The 24,037-nt window shown below is 40.4% G+C and overlaps 2 protein-coding genes across 5 annotated transcripts in view; one reads left to right on the top strand and one right to left on the bottom strand.

Annotated features, from left to right (window-relative positions):
- PALLD (palladin, cytoskeletal associated protein) overlaps positions 1-24,037 on the bottom strand; it is a 583,598-nt gene that overhangs the window by 419,769 nt on the left and 139,792 nt on the right. The gene's annotated exons all lie outside the window — the stretch shown is intronic.
- The window catches only part of LOC136337723 (probable ATP-dependent RNA helicase DDX60), a 129,762-nt gene continuing 118,920 nt past the window's right edge, over positions 13,196-24,037 (top strand). For all 4 annotated transcript variants that reach the window (XM_066279407.1, XM_066279416.1, XM_066279422.1 and 1 more), the window contains exon 1: positions 13,196-13,330. The gene's annotated coding sequence lies outside the window, so the exon portion shown is untranslated. The remainder of the gene's footprint in view (positions 13,331-24,037) is intronic.

Raw genomic sequence — 24,037 nt, forward strand, 5'->3', positions numbered from 1 at the left:
GACCCCGCATGACTTTTGCGTACTATTCTGTTGTATGAGTCTTCTTCAACTTTGACTCTCTTAAATGGTTTCTAGATAGATAGATACAGAAACTTATGCTTTAAAGAAAAAAGTTTCAACAACTTTGGTTAAGTTTCTGAGGTGTGCATTTACACAAGATTAAACTGAAATTGCTTGATTATGAGGGAAGGCAGGTTAAATTGAGGCAACAAGAGAAGAAGAAAGAGAAACGTCCAACCGTCTATTCTGTTACTCTCTCGTGGAAATCGTTTCAGAAGGGAACGGTGGAGGAAGGGTGAGTGAGCTGTCCTTAATCCAGCTGTGGTGAGGTATACTCTACAGTCCACATGTAGCTTGTTCCTGGGCAAAGAGAAGAGCTGCACAGTCTTCACCACGCATTATTCTGCCACGGAAGAACAGCTGCTCTGCTCCCCAAGAGGCTGTCAGCACCAGGCACTCCTAGAAAGAACTGCTGTTGGTCTCTTTCCAGTCAGTTCAGATAAATGCTTACCAGTATCTAAAGCTTTTGACTCATTATTTATTTATCTTATTTAATTTAATTTTTATTTTTGCAAAATGAAATAAGAGCAGTGTGGAATTATGATTGTGTTTATGGTTGAAGATGTAGCCAACACCAATGATCTTTTATATATCATCTTCTTATAGCATCTTTTTTATCTCCTAGGTTGTTTTAAGGTATACCAGCTAATTACTTGTGTAGAGGAGAACAAGTGAGTTTAATATAGTCTTTGATAGAGTTTATAAGTTGAATAAGGATAACTGTAAGTTGATAATCAACTTCACAAGAGGATTCTAGAAAAACACCAGTCATGTTAACAGTGCATTGTATACATTATCTCATTTAATTCTCACAACAAACCTGTGGCATAGGGCTAATTATTTTCATTTTAGAGATGAGGAAATTGAAGCATTTATTAGAGGATAAGAGACACTTTGAAAATTGCATCACAATTACTCTATAAACCAAAATAGAAGCATAACATCAGGAAGAACCTGATAATTCCTAGAAAACTAAGTACTTAAGTAAGGAATATTTTCATTCATAGAAAGACAATGTGGTCACCTGTAATATATAATTTATGAGATGCAAAATTCTCACCTTCCAAGACAATGACACATTTTCTGGTCTGTTCAAATATATACTATGCTTACTATCTAGCACAGGCATGGCCAACATATGGCCCGCAGGCCGCATCTGGCCCTTGTAATGAGTTTATGCGACCCACAATTAAATTTTTCATATTCTCCCTAGTTTAAAATCTCAGCTACCCAGAAGCAGAAGTGTCTTTGATTATTATAAATTGAGATATTTAAGAAGATAGTGATACGCAGAAAAGAATTCCGCATGTGACTAATCTAGGGTTAACTTCCAATAATTGGTCAAATGGATTCGCAATACTTCTTTATTTTTTTAAAAAAATTTCATTATAAAGATTTGCAACTTTTGTACTCGTCTGTACTCGATATGAACTGTTTGACGTTTAGCGGCAATATGAAACCCACATTCTTTTAGGCGGAGTTTGCCAGTGAGCACCCAAGGTCAAACAATTTGTTATTTTTGTGGTCAAGTGTACTGAATCAAGTGGCATTGTAGCATAGACAATAGCTGCAGTTGATAACTGAAAACGTGTCCAGGCTGTTCGTAAAACAAAATAATTGTTTTATTTGTGATAAAACCCCTTCAAGTTCATTCTATTAATTAAATATTGTTTTGATTGATTGTGATACAGTTTGGATATTTATACGGTCTGTAATTATATTTTTATTAAAATAATATTGTATATTAAAATTTTTTTCACTCACATTTATTCATAAACAAATGACATAATAAATTTTGTTTACTTAAATGAATTGTTTTTGTATTTAACATTTTTTAATTTTAATATCTCGTTCGGCCCGAGAAAAAAGTTTTCTTTCTAATCTAGCCTGGGGGCAAAAACTGTTGGCCATGCCTGATCTAGCAGGCTCAATAGATCTAAGCTGAAAGTTGTTGAATGATGGTTCTTTACATAAATGTTGCCTAGCATAGTTTAAAAAGAAAATCCACTGGGTATATTGAACTTCTCTGAGTCTCACCACAATCTTGAAAGAAAAGAGTGTAAATACTGTCATTTTCATGTCCTAGTTGAGCAAAACCCAAATTGTGGGAGTTAGTAATTAGAGCTGTGATTAGAACTCCAACTTTGCTACACTTTCTGCTTCACCAAACATCCATTCTTCCTACTTGTGCTATCTTTGGAGTGTCTCCTTTAGCTCAGTATTTGAACTAGTAATAGGTATTTTTTTAAAGCAAGAGTTCCTTCAAATTGAGAATTGTAATGCTTTGTTCTTAGAGATTGGCAATGCACATTAATATTATAAAAGTCTTGATGTAAAGATGCATCGTTGCCTGACCTGTGGTGGCGCAGTGGATAGAGCATCGACCTGGAACTCTGAGGTTGCCGGTTCGAAACCCTGGACTTGTCTGGTCAAGGCACATATGGAAGTTGATGCTTCCTGCTCCTCCCCCCATTTCTCTCTCTCTCTCTCTCTTTCTCTCTCTCTCTCTCCTCTAAAATGAATAAATAAATAAATAAGTTAAAAAAAAGATGCATGGTTGTTTTTAATAGGGTATTCCCTGTAGATCATCTACCCTTAAATTATTTGCAAAGGTCACAGTTTGAAAAGTGATTTTTTAGCCCTTTAGCCCACAAGAAATAGGAATATTAGTATTTGAAATCAAAGAAGTCTACAATGTAAACTTTATGATAGTAGGGTTTTTTTTTTCTCCCTGTGCCTATAATAGTTTCTGGCATAAAAGCAAGACTAAAAGCATCAGTGAGAGGAATAGTTAGTGCATGTGTTCTATAGGCTTAAGATAGAATGTGGGAAGCTACTGGAGAAATTTCTCTGAGTGTCTGAGTCTGAGAGCCTTTCTCTTTATGAAGTTGACCCAGATTTTACATATGCTCTTCAGCTAACAAAACTTTATTTCTGGCCCTGGCTGTGTAGTTCAGTGGATAAAGCATTGTCCTGTGCACAGAGGATGCAGGTTTGATCTGGGGTCAGGCACATAGGAAAAGCCATCAGTGAGTGCACCGGTAAAAGGAGCAACTAAGTGGAACAATAAGTTGATGCTTCTCTCTCCTTCTTTCCCCTCCAAATCATTGGAAAGGTTTTAAAAAAGCTTTATTCCTTTTTGCACAATCATAGAATCATTTTTATTTGTAAATACATCTCAAGTTCAGTTTCAAAAAGCAAGTTGTATGTTTTGTCTGAACTGAGGTCACACTATTAGTGTTTGTTTTCCAACAGTCCAGTGCCCCCAGTGATATTCTGGAGAGATGTTTCCTAGAGAAATGTCAGTTTAGTGTCCGGTAAAAATAATCAGGAATTAATATGAAAACTTATCAGTGAACTTTGGGGTTTTTCTGCTTCAGTGGATTAGGAATGCTTCTTGGTTAAGATTTTTTAACAGATCCTTGCATGGGTAGAATATTTCAATTTATGCCCTTCAATGTCTCTGGATTCATGGATAAAATATGATAAAATTATGGGATAAAACATGAGATAAAATATAAAGTAACTATTCCCAATGTATGTATTTATTCATTTTTCTATCCATTATTTATTTACAGATGGAAAAGTATAGATGCTTTCTGATCTTACTCTGTCCCCTCAATAGAGCATCCAACTTTATGATATGATGGTTTAAGTTCTTCTTTTTCTTTTCAAAGTGAGAGGAGGGGAGATAGACAGACTCCTGCATGTGCCCTGACCGGGATCTACCCAGCAATCCCTGTCTGGGGCCAACGCTTTGCCCATCTGGGATCATGCTTGCAACTGAGCTATTTTTATAGTGCTTGAGGCGGAGGTTCCATGGAGCCATCCTCAGGGCCCAGGGCCAATGTGCTCAAATCAACTGAGCCATGCTGTAGGATGTAGAGAGAGAGAGATAAAAGGGAGGAGGAAGGGTAGAGAAACAGGTGGTCGCTTCTCCTGTGTGTCCTGTCCAGAAATTGAACTCACATCCACATGCCAGGCTGACTCTCTACCACTGAGCCAACCAGCCAGGGCCTAAACATGTTCTTAATCAATTAAAAATATAGTATGTGATACCAAGTAAAAGAAAGGTGACACTCATAAGGACTGCTCTTTTTACTATAATCTTCTGCTTTATGCATATACATTTTCCTCAACTGGTAGAGTACCTTAAAATGGTAATTCAGTAGTCACTTAAAAATAGCTACTTCTTTTATCCTCTTGGTTATGTAAAAATGATCATTTAATGATAACTCACATTATGGGCATAGTTCATAACAAGAAGTTTACGTAGTCAGGATTCTTAGAGCACTGGGGTGAAAGCACTTTGTTACACTGAGTTCAGTGCCTGGGACATAAAGAGCCTCCAAATGTTGTTGAAAGAATCAATAATTGAATGAGTATGAACTCAGCTTGCATATTTTTATAGGAAAACATTTACCCTTTAAAGTGGTGCTTTCTAAGATTGTATCCAGATAAAAGCCCCAAGCAATTATCTGTCTATATTGATTTAATTCAGTATATAACAGCTCATCTCTCCATTTTTATCTATTAATAGCTTCCTACATGGGATTATAAATACTTACAAATCATATAAGTTTAAGACTAATGACTTCTTCATATTACTAATAAATGGGAGACCATATAAGCCACCAGAGAATGTCAGAATAAAATTATGTTCTGTAGGGTAGAACACTTATTCATAATAAGGATAAGCCTTCCTGTAGTTTTGAAAATGCTCTATCACCATTATTTTACATGTTCTGTAGCATCTCCTTATGATGTAGTCTAATCTCCCAAGTGGCAAATATAGATAATAAAAACAAAAAAGCATTTCTGTCCTCACATCTGATAGCAAAACCCTAAGAGGCAAACTGATTATTTAAAACTTTGTGTTTTGTTAACTTAGAATTGAAGTACGAAGTCCTCCTTTATTTAGATAATACCTCATCATCACATATGATCCACTTTCTTATCTAGAGCTTCTTAGTGAGCTTGGCTGATGGAACCCAGGTTTTCCCCTCTCCAAAACCTCCAAACATAGTAGTGCAAACCTAACAGGACAAAGACTAGGGCAGGAGATGGTGGAAGATGCCAGAAATCAACAAAATGGTTTGGAAGTGGTAAACAGATAAGCAGTAGTCAAACTAAATTAGACAGCAGAGAAGGTAAAAAATAGAGCCCTGCAGAAAGAGGTGCTGGTGAAGTTGAAGCATGACTTGTCTCACGGAGGGCCTGAGAGACTTGGGAATTGAAGGCACCAGCTGCTTCTTCGCAAATAGTTTTATTTGGCAAACTATGAGTACATTCGGGGTGAGTAGGAGCTGAAAGTAGGGTCTGAGGGGCAGTTAGACACCACTTTCCCATTCCTACTTTTTCCCAAAAAGGCTTCCGACTTAAGGCACGAAGCCCAGAGGACAGCATGTGAATCACTGGAAGAATTCTGGGGGACTTGGATTTCAGAGGAGCAAAATAAGAATTTAAACTGTACCTGTGATTCTATTTCTTCACACAAGAAATGATTCAAACATATAGAAATGTTAGCATGTGACAAATCCTGGTGGTGCTGTGTTAGGGAATGGAGTCTCAGGATGAAGTAGGGAAATGGTGATACCGTCATACTGTATGCGAAAAGTATTGTCTATTTCCAAATAAAATGAGTGCTAATTTTCAAACAGAACTATAACTTTACAAATCTACTGTCACACCAATGTTTATAAATGTTTTATTGTTGAATTAATAGGACATTGTGCAGAGTCCGATCATTGCCCTCCTACCCCCGCTCACACTGGGTCAGTACCTTTTGGACATTCCAGGTGAATTTCACAACCCCATCTCAAAGCATGTGTTGAGAAATGTGTACTTACTTTAATATTTTCTTTAATAAAACATTACTCAGTTCTGAGGCCCTGGCCAGCAGCTGGTCAGTATTTTCTCTTGAGCAGTCCTTGAAGCCTACACCCCCAACCAGGTCCCATTCTGGGCTCTCATACTCCAGGCTACTGTATTCATAGTAATTGCCCCAGGGCTAGGTACCAGACAGCCAGGAGCAGTTCCTGTGCCCCAGAGCCCACTTAAATCATCCAAACTAACCAATTGTCAACCTGCTTACCCTCCCTTACCAACTCATTCCCAGGGAAACCAAAATAAAGGCTCATGCCCACAGTGCTCTTTCTCCTTCTTCCTTTGACTCAACCGGGCGCTTCGTCTGAGTGGCCCTCCCCAGGGAACTGTGAATAACAACTGTCAAACTCTTTCGGTCCCTGTGTCTTGATCAGCATTTATCTTCATCACACCTCATCCAAGGTCCTATGATCAAAGCAAGTTTACCTTGCACTTTCACATTCACGAACAGAACCCATTTCCAGGTGCATTTGAAGTTGAACAGTGGCATCGTTGACCAGTCCAGCTTCCAAATAATTATTTCTTTTTATTATAAAAAGACCTGCTCTTCTGAAGCTCTTACTATTTATGTTGGCCATCCTTTTTCCTACCTCATTTAATTAATACTTGGATCCAGCTGGACTCTTGGTTTTCTTCTTCACCCCATGTCCTGCCATTGTCCTGTGTGACATTGGCACACTTCTGTCTATTTTTTTCAGCCCTGGCATATGCCTTCATAATTGTTGTTTGACCTGTTTATATATTTGTATCTTCACCTCTATTCATCTTCAACCCCTGGTTCTACAGCTCCTCTCAGATGTGCTCCACTTCCAAAATACTAGCTTGAAATGTATATCAATGATACATTCTTAGAGAGCAAATTACTCGGGAACTTAGAGGGTTAAAGCAATCCATGAGAATCTAGTATGTTTTTATCCAGAGCACTAAAAGTGACCTTCATTGATTTAAATCCCTGGGACAAAGCATCCTCTACTCCAAGCCAATTCTTTTCTGTGAATTTCCAAATCTTTAGATTCATTTATAAGTGGTTAATCTTCTGCGCACATTAAATGTTCACACTTTAAAATGTTCTTATCTTTTGACCTGTTCTATCCTACTTTCCTTTGAGGACATATATGTCATGTTTACACCAATATTATTCATAATAACAAAAGTTGGTAATAACCTAAATCTCCAATGGTCAAGTAAACTCATGGAATTTTAAAATGATCATAGAAATTAATGTTTATGAAATGATTATAATAGCATAGAAAAACTACTTTAGAATGCTAGTGGAAAAAGAAAAAAATCATTTGGATTTATAATATGATTGAATTATTAAAAACATAAGCATCTTTATGGCTGGAGATTTTAATGTTTTAAATTGAGTTGATATAAAGAGAAATGAAGGCATCACTGAATGAGACAGTTCATTTTTTATTTTCTTTTTCACTAGTGGGGGAAAGGCAAAGCTACCAAAATAATTGGATATCTCTAAACAGCTTTGAGGCTCCTTTGCACTAACTCAAAACTCTCTCTCGGTTCTCTTCAAGTTTGCATATAACATGTGTGCTTCATGGAGATTCTTAGTGAGGAACTATCAATCTTACAAGTGAAGTGGTTGCTGCCAAACAACTAGGGACAGCTGGATAGCAATTTCAAAAGCTGCTTACCATAGATGAAAGAAAATTGAACATGTACGTGTGTGCTGTCACTCCCTGGGAAAAACAGAAATGAAGGAAGACTATATAGTAAAGGAGGAAATCAGCTGTTGGACCGAAGTGGGATTTAAATATTTTTTAAATGCCAACCATTGAAGACAGTTGCTCTGCCACACAAAATTCTGAGATCTGTTCCCTGTCTACTTCTGTTGGGCAAACAGTGTGCTCAGCACTATTTTGAGAAGGAATTTTTCACAGAACTGGCATATCTTTAGCCCCTCGCGTTTCCTCTCATTGACTAATCAACAGTTGTTGAAAAGCCTGTGGCAGAAATATCACAGACCCAGTGTGCTCATTTTAATTTTAAAACCTGCATCTGTGATTTTGTTTGATATTTTATTTGTTTCTGCAGGATAAAGAGGTAAATAAATTATTGCTGACATAATTACTTTTCCATGGGTATTCATATAAATGTATGAACACCATATGTTTATTTATGATTTATAAATTTAACATTGAGGTTATGATCACACAATTCAAAGCTAAATGAATTTAGTAGAGGATGAACTCTTTTTGTAATGAAAGATGTTGGTATTATGATTTTTAGAAGTCATGCATCAATCTTGGCTTTAAAATTTTTTTTTACAACTTGACCAAGCAGTGGCACAGTGGATAGAGTGTCAGACTGGGATGTGGAGGACCCAGGTTCAAAACCCCGAGGTCACTGGCTTGAGCACAGGCTCATTGGGCTTGAATGCGGCTCATCAGCTTGAGTGTGGAGTTGCTGGCTTCAGTTTGGGCTCATAGACATGACCCCGTGGTTGCTGGCTTGAGCCCAAAAGTCATTGGCTTGAAGCCCAAGGTTGCTGGCTTGGACCCAAAGTCTCAGCTTGAACAAGGGGTCACTTGCTCTGCTGTAGCCCCTCGGTCAAGGCACATATGAGAAAGCAATCAATGAACAACTAAGGAGCCACATGAAGAATTGATGCTTCTCATCTCTCTCCCTTCCTGCCTGCCTATCCCTATCTGTCTGTCCCTCTCTCTGTCTCTTTCTGTCTCTGACACACACACACACATACACATTGATTATAGCTAGAAAACTAAGTCATATTAAATTCCTTACAAAACTACATGTTAACTAAACTTCTGAAACAACTGTCACATCATAATCAGAGAAAAAGTAGAAAAACAAAACAATGTAGCATTAAATTGCTACTCTGTTAATTTTTTAGGAATTAAAATTTTTTTTTTAGGAATTTAACCATAAGATCTAATTACATATCACCTAATAAATAAAGGGGACTTATCCTCACTGCTTCTTTATTTAACAGTCCAATTTGGCATGTTCCTAAACCTGAAATAAATGAAAGGCTTCTCATAGTGGATTATCACAACCTTAATGCTGTGGGCCCCATTAAAGGCCCTCAGGCCCAATACTTAATATTATCAAAATTACTGGCTCCATCTTATCAGCAGTGGTTAAATAACTTGCTATTATAAAAATGACTAGTACAGTAGCCTCTCCCCCCCCCCCCACACACACACTCCTTATCTGAGGTTTCACTTTTGTGGTTTCAGATACCCATGATCAGCTGTGATCCAAGAAATAAAAAATAGAATTTCAGAAATAAACAAGTCATCCATTTTAATTGTGTGCCATTCTAAGTACATCCCGAGATGTCCTGCTCAATCCTGGAGTCACCCCATCTTCTAGTTATCACAAAATCTGCCTCCCACAGCCTCACCCTGCTCCCTAGTTAAAGCCCTATGTGGATCTGCATGGTGTGCGGGCTCCCGGCCTGGGCTGTGAGTATGTGTGAGTAATACACTGCTGCAAATCACATCTGCCCAGCATTAGGTTTCATGCATTTGATCATTACCTAAGTCTAGGGCAGAAATCACTTCTTCATGAATAGAGTGAAACGAATCATATCAGATATTTGGAGGGTGCTAAAAAAAGTGCAAATACTAATAGGTAGATTTAATCTAGAAGCAATGAGGAAGTGTCAAAGTGTCTTTTAACAGGGACTTGACATGTTCTGTTTTACACGTTTTTAGTGTGTTACCCTGGAAGCAGGGCAGAAAAGGAAACAGAAGGGCAGACTGGAGTCAGGAAGGGAATAGTCTGTTTCAGTAATCCAGTTGAGACATGGTGACACTTGTAACCTTTAAAAAATGGGAGAAAGAAGAGATTCGAGATTCAGTAAGTGTTAGGATTTCAAGTTCACTGGGACTTAAGGGAGATGAACAATGGTTCCTAGGCTTCTGATTTGATCAGTTTTTTTTTTTTTCCAGAGACAGAGTCAGAGAGAGGGATAGATAGGGACAGACAGACAGAAACGGAGAGAGATGAGAAGCATCAATCATTAGTTTTTCGCTGCAACACCTTAGTTCATTGATTGCTTTCTCATAGTGCCTTGACTGTGGGCCTTCTGCAGACCAAGTAACCGCTTGCTCAAGCCAGTGACCTTGGATCCAAGCTGGTGAGCTTTGCTCAAACCAGATGAGCCTGTGCTCAAGCTGGCGACCTTGGGGTCTCGAACCTTGGTCCTCCACATCCCAGTCCGACAGTCTATCCACTGTGCCACCACGTGGTCAGGCTAATTTGATCAGTTGTTATGTGATGATTCCACTGATGCTGACAGAGAAGGTGAGAAGAGAAATGGAGGTAAAGTAGAATACTGTATCTAAAACCAAGGGAAAAGAGGCTCATTGGAAAAGAGATTGTTGAAAAACCTTTCAAATATTTTAGAGAGAAAAGTAAATTGATCATAGACTAAATAAGAATTGCTCGGAGACAGCAATCACTGGATCATAGCTGTGTCTTTGACAGGACAGTCTCCAAGCAGATCTGCAGGAAGGGGGCTTAGGATTTGCGGTATGGTGAAGTGTAGACTGTGGGTGTCCACTTTTGGTACTGTGCCAAAAAGAGAAAAGGTGGAATAGATCAGGGGATATTTTTACTAGTGTTTTAAAATGGAAGTGACTACATCTTTTAGTGGAATAAACAGTACATTTTAGTTGGTAAGGTGAAATTGAAGATACAACATACTGAAGAATAACAAACTGAGGTGCTTGAGGAGGAGGCCAAATCCAGATTAAAGGAAGTCAGCTGTGTTGGCTGTGGGTGGCGCCTGGTGTATTCTTCTCAGACTCCAAGTAAGGATGTTATATGAAGTTATCATAAAATTAAGAGAGAATTGTAAAAATTAGAAAGGACTTGAGGCAAATATAAAGTTCTGTAGGGTTCTAACCATTATTGTAAAATATTCCAAAGGCTTTGGAGAAAATAAAAAAGGCATCAGATGTATTTGTAAAACAGTTTGATGAAAGACAAATTGAGTTATCTCCCTCAGTGTTCAGAGGCAGAAAAGGATTCATTCAACTGAGCAAATCACAGGCAAAAAAAATATAGAGGAAAGTATTACAGATCCAAGCAGATAAACATGTTAGTTGGGGAGAGCTGGAATTGTTGACTCATGCCTGTTATTCTGATAAGAAAAACATTCAGGAGTCCCAAGAGGTTGAAGGGTAGGAAGTAAAAGGGAGGGGTCTGAAAAGTAGAAATGGTGTTTGTGATCAGTCAGATTTGGATAAAGTCCAATGTATGCTCAAGGTAGTAGGATGTTGGAGTGGAAAAAATAGTCTAGAGTGGAGCTTTTGTGTGTTGGTTAAATATATTGGGGTGAGAAATTGAAAATGGTTGGGTCAAGGTTTATTGAGTTTTCACTTGTCATTTAAAATGGAAACAAACATAATCATTATCTGCACTAAAAAACTTAACATCTCAATAATTGAGCAAAAAAGAGGGAAAAATGAAATTATGTATCCATTAGTGAGAGACTTTCCGTTATAGAATGTGCAGCATTTATCTGAGATCATATGATAGAGAAGACTGCAGGTAGACCTTTGGTTAAACCAGGTTTTGAATCTTGACCCCGTTCACTAGTTGTTATCCCTCTAAGCCTGTTTATTTCATCTATAAAATGACAAAACCAATAGCACACACATCGTGAAATTTCTACTTCTTATAATACAATCCATAACTTCTGCTTCTAGAAAATGTTATCAATTTGCTATAGTAGTTTACAAAAGTGTATTGGTTTCCTATTGCTGCAATTACCATAAACTCAGTGGATTAAAATGACACAAATCTATTCTTTTATAGTTCTGAAGGTTAGAAGTCCAAAGTCAATCTCACTGGGCTGAAGTCATGGTGTCAACAGGGCTGGTTCCTCCTAGAGGCTCTACAAGAGCACCTGTTTCTTGCCGTTGCCAGCTGGCTCTTTAAATTGCGGTGCGTTCTTCCATCTTCGAAGCCACCTCATCCTGTCCCTGACTCTGCTTCTGTCATCACATTGCCTTCTCTGACCCTTTGCTTCTCTTTCCCTTTTATAAGACCCTTTGAGCCTACTTGGATAATCCATCATAATCTCATCATCTCAAAATCCTTAATTGGGTTTACTAGGCAAAGTATCTTTTGCTATGCAAGCTAACATGTTCACAGGTTCCAGGAGTTAGGACATTGACTTCTTGGTCTGGAGGGGTAGAGGGAAGGGGGAGGGCATTATTCAGCATACCACGGGCAAGTACATTAGAGATGTTTGTGAGCAACGGATATGAATACAGTGTAACCTTAGACCAGCTGTGTGTTACATTCCAAATTTCTTTAATTTATTTCTCAGTGTCATCATCAACAAACACGTCACAAATTTGCAAATCAAACAATGATAGCCTGACGGATGTGAAAAATGACCACCCTCTCCAACCCCACCTTTTTCTTTAACAACTTGATTCACAATGTACGTGTCATTCACTGCACTCTCTTTTCTCTGTTTTCCCACAGGTCTGCTCTTATCTTTCCTGCAGACAGAGCAGCTCTGGCTTCCCATTGTTGCTAAGACTACTCAAAATTCATTGCTACCCTCACATCCCACTTGCTGGAATTCTCATATATTTGCACATTTATAGCATCGTGTAATTAAGCACACGAGGACATGAGAAAGAGGGGCTAGTGCTGAAACCCAAATTGCAACTATCAATAGGTGGAACTTAAGTGGAAATTACATCAGTTTGGGCAGAAAAAAAAGTGAGCATGTTGCACTTTCAATTAACTTTTAATGGTGTTTCTTGGCCCTTGAAAAATCCAAATGTACAATAGTTCACACAGAACAGTGATCATCAGCTTCTCTCATAATAGAAACTCTGAGTTCATGTACTCTTATGTACTGTTTTTGTTTTACTTTTTGGACAAAGATGGAGCAGCAAGACCACACATCTGACTGTGGAATTTCAGATTCTACAGTGTCTTTATAATTTCATGTATTTCTAAGTTCCCCCTTTACTTGATTTTGCCTTGCTTAGATGTCCCAGATGTCTCTGCCTCATTTCCCTCTATTTTATGTTTGAATTTCAAAGCCCATATGATTGCCACTCTGTCTCTTTCATCACTCTTTCCTCAGGCTCAGATCGAAGGGAAAGATGCTAAAACTAGCTCTTCCTAAAGCTAATTCCCAATGTCCGATTGCGAAGAACGAAACTTAACTGGCGCCCAAGCGAGAAAGGAAACCGAAACTCACTCCCTAGATTTTAAAGTACAGGCTGGGCGGCTCCGCTCAGTTCAGCGCACCGATCTGCCTCGGGGCTCGGCTCACGGTCCCCTCTCGGCCACTCCCTTCCCGCGGTCGCGCCAGCCAGCGGCTGTTTGGACGCAGCAGCTCCGGGTTCCGAGTCTGGAGTCTGGGGTGAGGAATGGGTGGTACTGCGGAGCCCGCTGTAGGTCCGGGGGTGGTATGTGGGTCCAGGTGAAGGGTGTCCCTGGACAGGATCCAGGAGCGGAGATGTCCCGTGGGGGTTCTAGGTCTCGGATCAAAGCGGGAGGGTGGGGGGCGGTCCGGCCCGGGAGCTGCTCTTGGGCACACCTGCTTGTGGTGCAGGGAGCTGCTGGTGCCACTGGGCTCCAAAGGCGAGGCGGCGACGGACTGGCTTCCGATGGTTCGGGATGCAAGGCGTGGGGTGATGCAGAGAAAAGGGACACCTGCGATGGGCGCGGAGGTCGGAAGTCTGAGGGAGAAAGGCGAGTGACAGGCCTGTGAAGGGTCCTCTTCAAAGAAAGTGCGCGCGGGGAGGGGGTGGGGGGGGGTGCAGGTACAGTATTGAAGACAAGCAAGAAACGTCACATCTGAGCACAACCGAAATAAACCCTAAGCATTGGCGGCAGCAGGCAGCTTCGTCCCCTGTGCAGCGTCTCAGGCCCAACTCCAAACTTGCAGAATTCGAATCTACATTTTATTACGATTTCCCAGGTGATTCCTCTGCACCCTTACAAGAAAAATGTATTTCTTTCGTAAAAATTAAAAGAATGTGTAAAGAGACATAGATTAGCTTTCTATTGCTGCATTACAAATGATCACAAATTTAGTGGCTTAAGTCAATAGACATTTATTATTTTATGGTTTCCATGGGTCAGACGCCCTGGCATGGGTTGACTGACTCCTTGACCTGCACCTCACCAGGTTGAAGTGAAGGGGTCTGTCATCTCATCAAAACTCTGGGTGTTTATTAAGGTTGATAGAAGAATCCAAGCCCTTCCAGCTCTGGGATTGACCTTCCCTGTTTTCTTGCAGATGGCTGGGGGTTACTCTCCATGGTTAGAATGCACCTTCAGGTCCTAGCCAATGGCCTTTTCACAACTTGGTGGCTTCTGTCTTCCAAGCCAGCAGGAGAACCTCTCTGCTGTCTGCCATGATTAGAGTCTTACCTAATGTAAACTGATCACGGGAGAGGCTATCCCATTAAAATCCATAGGTCCCGCCACACTCAGGGGAGGAGGCTATATGGGCATGCAGAGCAGGGTGGCTGGGGCCCCCACCCCATCTTAGACTTTGGCCCACTGCTGGTCAGCTCTTCTCCAGACACTTTCAGAAACTTGACTCCTTCCATCAGATGGCTCCACCATTCCCTGGACCTTCTTTTCTGGATTGTATCATCTCCACCCTCGTCCATAATCCAGTTTCTCTCTTTCTCCCCTCCTCTTCTCATCTTCTTTTTCAAGATTGAATTGAATTCAAAGAAGGTGCTAACACTACTGTGATTGGATGATAAGTCTAAGTTTGTTATAAACTCTTTGATCCTCTTGTAATTATATATTTGGCTAATTGGCTTTTTTGTTTTGTTTTGTCATTGCTATTAGAGCTTTGATCAAATTCAGGTTTATTTATTTTTTTATTTTGTCTATGTTGATGTGAGTCGGGGGTGCAGAGAGAGAGATCAGATGAAATATTCGTGAACTAGCAAAGGACCACCACTCACTCAGGCAAATGGCGCTGAGTTCGCGCTGTGTCCTATTTTTATTCACAAGATTTCAAAAAGCTTGTTTACTTAGAAATTGGCATAACATCAAGCATAACCTTTACTTAAAAAAATTTAATTTTTGTATCCTCTGTGGGTGACACAGAAGATGCTTCATAACTGTTTATTTGGTTTTTTTTTTTTTTTTTTTTTTTTGTATTTTTCTGAAGTTGGAAACGGGGAGGTAGTCAGACAGACTCCTGCATGCGCCCGACCGGGATCCACCCAGCATGCCCACCAGGGGGCGATGCTCTGCCCATCTGGGGCATCGTTCTGCCACAATCAGAGCCATTCTAGCGCCTGAGGCAGAGGCCAGGGAGCCATCCCCAGCACCCGGGCCATCTTTTGCTCCAATGGAGCCTCGGCTGTGGGAGGGGAAGAGAGAGACAGAGAGGAAGGAGAGGGGGAGGGGTGGAGAAGCAGATGGGCGCTTCTCCTGTGTGCCCTGGCCAGGAATCGAACCCGGGACTCCCGCACGCCAGGCTGACGCTCTACCACTGAGCCAACCGGCCAGGGCACCTTTACTTAAAAATACATGGAATACGTCTGCATGATAGCTTAATAACAATACAATATCAAAAGGCATTAACTGTTATTACTTTTATGGTTTCCACAACATTCCTTTCTTTTATCTCAACAAATAGTCTTGAAGGAAGCAGTAAAATCTTATGAGAATGTTTTACTGAGAAGAGATTCTAGCAACCATCTTCAGTCACATAGACTTGTTCCAGTGACTCGCCTTCGAATCACAAAACAATTCTCTTGGCAAAACATCCTTTTCTTGTTGGCTGTGTTCCCATTCAAGGTCGTGCAATGGATTATTCCACTACACATCTAGAGTATTTGAATGATGGTAAAGTTGTTTTATAGGGAAGTAGATAATTGCCTCTACATTTTTTTGCTACCACCTGAAAATACCAAGATAGAGTAATTTATTAGGAGTTGTAAAATACTGATATTCTATCATTCCATCTCTTTGTTAGTTGGATTACCTCCAGCTAATGGAAATGAAACTTGCCACTTCTATTATTCGGTAACCCAGTGGTTCAGTACTTATATGAAAGGCAGATTGATCCTTGATTTCAGAAATTCTTTTTGATATATTATCTTTGAATCCTATTTATAGACATTCTGCTATGAAAAATGAGGAACTTAGTACCATATTTCCCCATGTATAAGACACACCTTAATTTTGGGGCCCAAAATTTGAAAAAAAAAAAGTATTACATAAAGCTATTGAACTCAAGTTTTATTCATCATTAAATTCATACAACTCCTCATCACTGTCAAAACTCCCATCCTTATCTGTGTCTGATGACAAATCACTATCTTCATATATTGCCTCATCCTCAGTTCCATCTATGGCAAGGGTCCCCAAACTTTTTACACAGGGGGCCAGCTCACTGTCCCTCAGACCGTTGGAGGGCCCAACTATAAAAAAACTATGAACAAATCCTTATGCACACATCTTATTTTAAAGTAAAAAAATAAAACAGGAACAAATACAATATTTAAAATAAAATAAAGAACAAGTCAATTTAAATCAACAAACTGACCAGTATTTCAATGGGAACTATGCTCCTCTCACTGACCACGAATGAAAGAGGTGCCCCTTCCAGAAGTGCGGAGGGGGCCGGATAAATGGCCACAGGGGGCCGCATGCGGCCCGCGGGCCGTAGTTTGGGGACCCTTGATCTATGGCATTTGAAATGCCACACTTCTTAAATGACTTGACAATCACTGTATAAGATGTATCCAGTTTTTAGACCCCAAAATTTTCAAAAAAGGGTGCATCTTATACATGGGGAAATATGTTATATATGCTTTTTCTACTATTCATCCCTTTTTGAACTTCTCAGTGTGGTTAATTATGTTATTTTTACATTGTAAGGGTTAATCATAACTTACAGTATTTTATGACTTTGATTCTTGCAATTTGTTTCTATGTTGAGTCAAAAATTTAAAAAAATCAGTGAACAGTAGTTACAGAATTATGATTACCTACACATTATTCATCATAGAAGCAATCTATATGCTTGTCTGGAAAATGTACTAGATTGTTAACATTACTATTTATAATTGATACTGTGAACCTAAAAATAAAGACTTCTCAAGGTGAGAGGAAATAAGCATTTATTTGAGATCAATGAGAAGAGCTACTGTATTTGGGAAGAATTGATTCAGGCAGAAGCCCAAACAATGTTTTGATTAGGAAACAAAGGCAAGGGAATTTATGAGAAAGGGAAGAGGAACAACTACATCAGTAGAAGAATAGCATTTCTATTGGTGCAGATAGCATAACATAGTGGCCTAAATTCTAAATAGTCTTTAAAATTTTTAGCATGGTAGACATCAATCTGGTTCCATAATATCTGCTTTCTTGTCTTTGCTCAAAGTTCTTGGGGACACAAGTCCTGTTTTAACATTTCACAGGTGTAAGGCATACAAGGTCAAGGTAGTTTCTCTGGCATGGCAGCCCTGGCCCGGTTTTAGAGTGACTCCATTTATTATTTTTTTATATTTTCCCCCCTTCTGATCAAGACATTTCTTTGAAAGCATCACTGATCAGTCAGAAAACAAGACTAATTAGTTGTTAAAAGCATCATTGATTCTTTGTTTTCAGGTGGCTCATTTTGGGTATCTCACACCATTGTTGGTTCCTCATCACCAGGAAGGCTTATTCCTGTATCTCATGTCCCATGTAGTGGCAGAAAGAGTGCTTTTATTTTCCGTAAGAAACTTGGGCCACATTTAAACAATAAAAGTGCCAGAAAAGAGGAAGCCTTTTGGCCCTGGCTGTTTGGCTCAGTGATAGAATGTTGACCCGGTATATGGAAGTCCCGGGTTCGATTTCCGGTCAGGGCACACAGGAGAGGCAGTCATCTGCTTCTACATCCTCCAGTCAAGTCTTCGTCTATCACCATTTATCCCCCATATCCCCTCCTCCACTGTCCCACTCCCACAATCACCACGTTGTTGGTGAGTTTTTCTCTTTGTATTTCTGTCCTTTTTAGATCCATCCACCCCACTCCCCTCTTCCTGCCTCCACCATGACAGCTGTCAGCCTATTGTAGAATTGTGCACTTGACACCTGTATAATTTTGTTAACTAGTGTCACCTTAATAAATTCAATTTAAAAATTTTGAAATGGTAAATAAAGGCAGCTGGCCACTGATTAGGAGAAAAAAATAAAGTTATTAGAAACCTGCATTTTATAGTACTTGTCAGGTTTTCTTTTAATGAATCTTTGAAGATGAAACGCATTTGTAGGAATATTTTTTCCCCAAAGTATAAAACAGTAATTGTCTGTGAATGACAAAAGACTTAAAAATGGCTATGATCACAAATCTTGTGAGAGTTCATATTCATGCATATATATTTAAATGATGTAATTGACTTAGTTATTCATTCCAAACTTAATTTGACCATATATAAAATGTTTTTCTAAGACCCCTTCTCCACCAGCTTTCTGCAATCTGTACAAACCTTCTACAACTACATATACCTTTCAGTTTTTATCCTATTATTTCTTTTCTTATTTTGAAACAGTCATTTTACTTGAGGAAAAAATTACTTTCCTTTTTCTTTCTTCACCAACCAATCAACCAACCAACCAACCAACCAACAAAACACCTCGTGTACTTTATATCTCCCTTATCTCAAAAGTATATTCTGTTTTCTTTTCTCACAACAAAAGTACACCTTCATGCTTCATATTTTCTTCTATTAAAAATATACATCCTATATTTTATATATAGTGATTTCATTTTATTGTTATTTCTTAGAAGTTTTGTAAAAATCCATAGTTCTTTCACAAAACCATTTTGGTAAGGGAACTTATATTAGTAGTTTGCATTTTTATTTTAATTTTTAAATTTTATTTTTTTTTAGGAAGGGGGAGTGTTGGGCAGATAAATTATATTATGCTCACTTTGTTAAAGATGGCGCTGCCCACATGGAAGCCTGTCACCCAGGTGATATTAATGTGTGTTGGGGGTGGGCTGTGGGCAGGCAGGATCCTTGTAGCCTGGGGCTTGGTTTTAGGACTAAGCCTTTCCCACCCTTTTTCATGTGGGGTGGTACAATTCCATCACGCCTCAGATAGGTGACTTTGTATTAGAGACTTTCCTATTTTGTATATTGGATTAAAGGTTTTGATTTCTACACCATAAAATGGGGCAGAACAGGAGCTTGCTCTCTTGGTTCCTGAGATTAGCTATAGAGAAGAGAGAAGAAAGCAGAGAGAAGAGCAGAGAAAGACCACGTGGAGAAGGCCAGGAGAAGCAGCCAAGATGGTGGAATGCTGAGTGAGAAGCCAGTTTCTGCAGATTTTGTGCAGAGAGAAGGAAGGAGATGGGGAACAGAGGTGGATAAGTCTGGTGAGCTAGAAACCTTTGATTCAAGGAAACTCGGATAAGTCAGTAGCTTTGTGAGCACTGAATGAGTGGGTTTTGGAGCCCAATGTGTGTTTTTACTTGCCCACCAGGTGCAAGCTAGGATTAAAGATGATAGCCCACCAGTTTTTGGCTCCGTTGTTTCTTTACAGACTGTCTGAATCCAATGTGTTCTGCATGGGCCAGGTGGCTGTGATGGTGGCTGTGAATACTGACTTTACAGGGAGCATTGGCCAGCAAAGGTCTCTCAGAGGTTGTATGGCCAGTAGTCACGGCTGTCATGGCCATTTACATGCAGGTTCACATTGGATTTAGGCAGATGGTAAAGAAAGAGTGGAGCCAAAAATGGTGGCCAAACACACAAGGAAAACACTTCCCTCTGGTTCCACAACCAGGAGAATCTTCTCCGATTTCTCCTAGAATCAAAGGCTTCCACCAGTCTCAGCGGTGCTCACAAAAGCCCCTCACCTCTTGTTCCCCATCTGCATACCATCTCTCTCTGCACAAGCTGGATTCTTTCTCAGCACTCTGCATTCTGTCCCCTCTCACTCTGCAAATATGGCTTCTCTCTGCTTCTTTTCCTTCTCTCTGGTGAGAAAACCTCTCCTCCAGCAAACATTTAGCAAAACAATGGCCCTTCCCAAGCAGGAAGGTAATTTGCAATATCACAGACTACATATACCTGGCATTGCCCAGCCCCCGATGTGAACTCTAAGCGAGCAAATGTAAAAATTATGTTTTACAAACTTATTTGACCAGCAGAGGTAAAAACATGTAAATAGAGACTTGGAGGATGAGTTGAAAGAATCCAAGTAAGGTGGGAGAGGCAAAGGCTGAGGATGTGCAGTTAGGACTCAGGAAACCAGAAGGACTTTACAGAGTGAAAGCAGCATTTGCAAATCCCCGGAAATAGAGAAGCTTAAAAAAGGCATATTTAGTGTTGAAAAATTGTGTTCTTTTTCAGAAATTTATGATGTAAACGACTTCTTTCTGACCCATGTACCTACCTCATCTCAATATTTTAAATTGGGCTGGGTTAATTGTAAAGCCAGTAGCCAGGGCCAGGGCCACCATCAGAGCAGCCCAGCCCATGCAGGTTCGCACTGGATTCGAACAGTCGGTAAAGAAACAACGGAGCCAAGAACTGGTGGGCTATAGTCTTTAATCCTAGCTTGCACCGGCGGGCAAGTAAAACATACACACTGGGCTCCAAAACCCACTCACATTCAGTGCTCACAAAGCTACTGATTTATCCGAGTTTCCTAGAATCAAAGGTTTCTAGCTCATCAGCTTTATTCTCCTCAGTTCCCCATCTCCTTCCTTCTCTCTACACAAACTCTACACAAACTGGCATCTCACTCAGCACTCTGCCATCTTGGCTGCTTCTCCTGGCCACATGGCCTCTTTCTGCTCTCTGCTCTGCTCCCTCTGCTCGCTCATGCTAATCATCCCAGGAACCAAGAGCACAAACTCTCATTCTGCCCCCATTTTATAGTGTAGATTCAAAACCTTTAATCCAATATACAAAATAGGGAAGTCTCTAATACAAAGTCACTTCTCTGAGGCATGATTGGATTGTACCGCCCCACATCAAAAAGGGTGGGAAAGGCTTAATCCCAAAACCAAGCCCCAGGCTACAACGATCCTGCCTGCCCCCAACACACATTAATATCACCTGGGTGATGGCCTCATGTGGGCAGCGCCATTTTTAACAAAGTGAGCATAATATACTTTATCCGCCCAACATTAAGTAACACTCTCTGGCAGGAGGCACGTCTCAGAGCCAGCCCCTGCAGTGTGCCCCCCTTCCCAGTGAAGTGTCATTCCCTAGAGATTGAGCTAACCATTTTATACTTAAAAGCCTCAATTTCTTCAGATTGTACCATGTTTACTATGTTTCCTAACCACTGTGTAAGAGGGGTTTTCTCTTATTTGGCCTTTCATTACTGTGTTGGAGACTAAAAGTTGACAGATCTCATTGTATTTGCATTTTTAATTTTTTATTTATTCATTTTAGAGAGGAGAGAGAGAGAGAGAGAGAGAGAGAGAGAGAGAGAGAGGATAGACAGTGTTGGGCAGATAAAATGTATTATGCTCACTTTGTTAAAGATAACACGAGGAGGCCGTCGTCCTGGTGATATTAATGTGTGTTGAGAATCCTTGTAGCCTGGGGCTTGGTTTTGGGATTAAGCCTTTCCCACCCCTTTTGATGTGGGGTGGTACAATCCAATCATGCCTCAGAAAGTGACTTTGTATTAGAGACTTCCCTATTTTGTATATTGGATTAAAGGTTGTGAAGCTACAATATAAAATGGGGGCAAAACAAGAGCTTGCCCTCTTGGTTCCTGGGATGATTAGAGGAGAGAGCAGAGCAGAGAGCAGAAAAGAGGCCACGTGGAGTAGGCCAGGAGAAGCAGCCAAGATGGCGGAGTACTGAGTGAGATGCCAGTTTGTGCAGTTTGATGCTGGAGAAGGAAGGAGATGGGGAACTGAAGAGAATAAGTCTGGTGAGTTAGAAACCTTTGATTCTAGGAAACTCGGATAAGTCAGTGGCTTTGTGAGCACTGAATGTGAGTGGGTTTTGGAGCCCAGTGTATGTTTTTACTTGCCCGCCGGGTGCAAGCTAGGATTAAAGACGATGGCCCACCAGTTTGTGGCTCCGTTGTTTCTTTATCGACTGTCGGAATCCAATGCGAACCTGCATGGGCTGGGCTGCTCTGATGGTGGCCTTGGCTGTGCCTATTGGCTTTACAGACAGAGAGAGAGAAGGGGGGGAGGAGCTGAAAGCATCAACTCCCATATGTGCCTTGACCAGGCAAGCCCAGGGTTTCGAACCGGCGACCTCAGCATTTTCAGGTCAACGCTTTATCTGCTGTGCCACCACAGGTCAGGCTGTATTTGCATTTTTAAAGCCCCCTGTCCCCCTTCAGTATTTGTGAACAATGATTTTCTTAGTACCTGGGTGTTTACATTTCTATAACATGCTAAGAGTTAGAACTTTCAGAGACAGAGGAAGAGCGTAAATTATTTAGGATTATTTATTTGACTGTGCTTTCTTTGTATCTTAAAATACTAGATAAGCCTAATTGATTTATTTTCCCCTTTTGATAGAGAAAGAGAGATTTTCTTTGAAAAGTTACAGAAGCCCTCTTAACATCCCAAATTTATTCCTAGGTCAATAAGATTTAATTTAGAATATCTGATTGTGGGAAGTTTGTTAAACATATTGTTGGTCAAATAAGTTTGTAAATAATGATATATATGTTTGCTCCCTATAAAGCCAGGAGCCAGGGCCAGGGCCACCAACACAGCAGCCCGGCCCATGCAGGTTCGCATTGGATTCGGACAGTTGGTAAAGAAACAAAGGAGCCAAAAACTGATGGGCCATAGTCTTTAATTCTAGCTTGCACCCGGCGGGCAAGTAAAAAATACACACTGGGCTCCAAAACCCAGTCACATTCAGTGCTCACAAAGCCACTGACTTATCCGAGTTTCCTAGAATCAAAGGTTTCTAGCTCACCAGACTTATTCACCTCTGTTCCCCATCTCCTTCCTTCTCCAGCATCAAACTGCACAAACTGGCCTCTCACTCAACACTCCGCCATCTTGGCTGCTTCTCCTGGCCTCCTCCACGTGGCCTTTCTCTGCTCTCTGCTCTGCTCTCTCCTGCTAGTCATCCAGGAACCAAGAGGGCAAGTTCCCATTCTACCCCTATTTTATAGTGTAGCTTCACAACCTCTAATCCAATATATAAAATAGGGAAGTCTCTAATACAAAGTTACTTCTCTGAGGCATGATTGGATTGTACCACCCCACATCAAAAAGGGTGGGAAAGGCTTAATCCCAAAACCAAGCTCCAGGCTACAAGGATTCTCAATACACATTAATATCACCTGGGCGACGGCCTCCATCTTTAACAAAGTGAGCATAATACATTTTACCTGCCCACCACTCCCTTATAGTTTGCATTGGATGTGGGGGGACAGGCTGTAAGCAGGCAGGATTCTTATAGCCTAAGGCTTAGTTTTAAGAATAAGCCTTTTCCACCCTTTTTGATGTAGGGTGGTGCACTCTCATGAGGAATCCCATTATGCCTCAGATAAGTGACTTTGTATCAGAGACTTCCTTATTTGTATATTGGATTAAAGGTTTGGATTTCTACACTATAAAATGGGGGCAGACCGGGAACTTGCTCTCTTGGTTCCTGAGATTAGCATTAGAGGAGAGAGCAAAGAAATGAGAGCAGAGAAAGGCCACATGAAGGAGAGGAGAAGCAGTCAAGATGGCAGAGTGCTGAAAGAGAAGCCAGTTAGTGCATAGTTTGTGCAGAGAGGAGATGGGAACAAAGGAGAATGAAGCTGGTGAGGTAGATACCTTTGATTCTAGGAAATTTGGATAAGTCAGTAGCTTTGTGAGCGCCAAATGAGTGTGAACCCAGTGTGTGTTTTTACTTGCCCACCGGGTGCAAGCTAGGATTAAAGATAATGGCCCATCAGTTTGTGGCTCTGTTGTTTCATAACTGTCTGACCTAATCTAATGTGAACTTGGATGGGCCAGGCTGCTGTGATGGTGGCCATGGCTACTGGCTTTACACATATCAAAAGTTTTAAAAACATTTGGTCAAATAAAAGTGTAGTCATCATGTGTTGGGCAGATAAAATATATTATGCTCACTTTGTTAAAGATGGCGCTGCCCACATGGAAGCC

This window comes from Saccopteryx bilineata, chromosome 1 (assembly GCF_036850765.1).
Source record: "Saccopteryx bilineata isolate mSacBil1 chromosome 1, mSacBil1_pri_phased_curated, whole genome shotgun sequence".
Lineage (NCBI taxonomy): Eukaryota > Metazoa > Chordata > Mammalia > Chiroptera > Emballonuridae > Saccopteryx > Saccopteryx bilineata.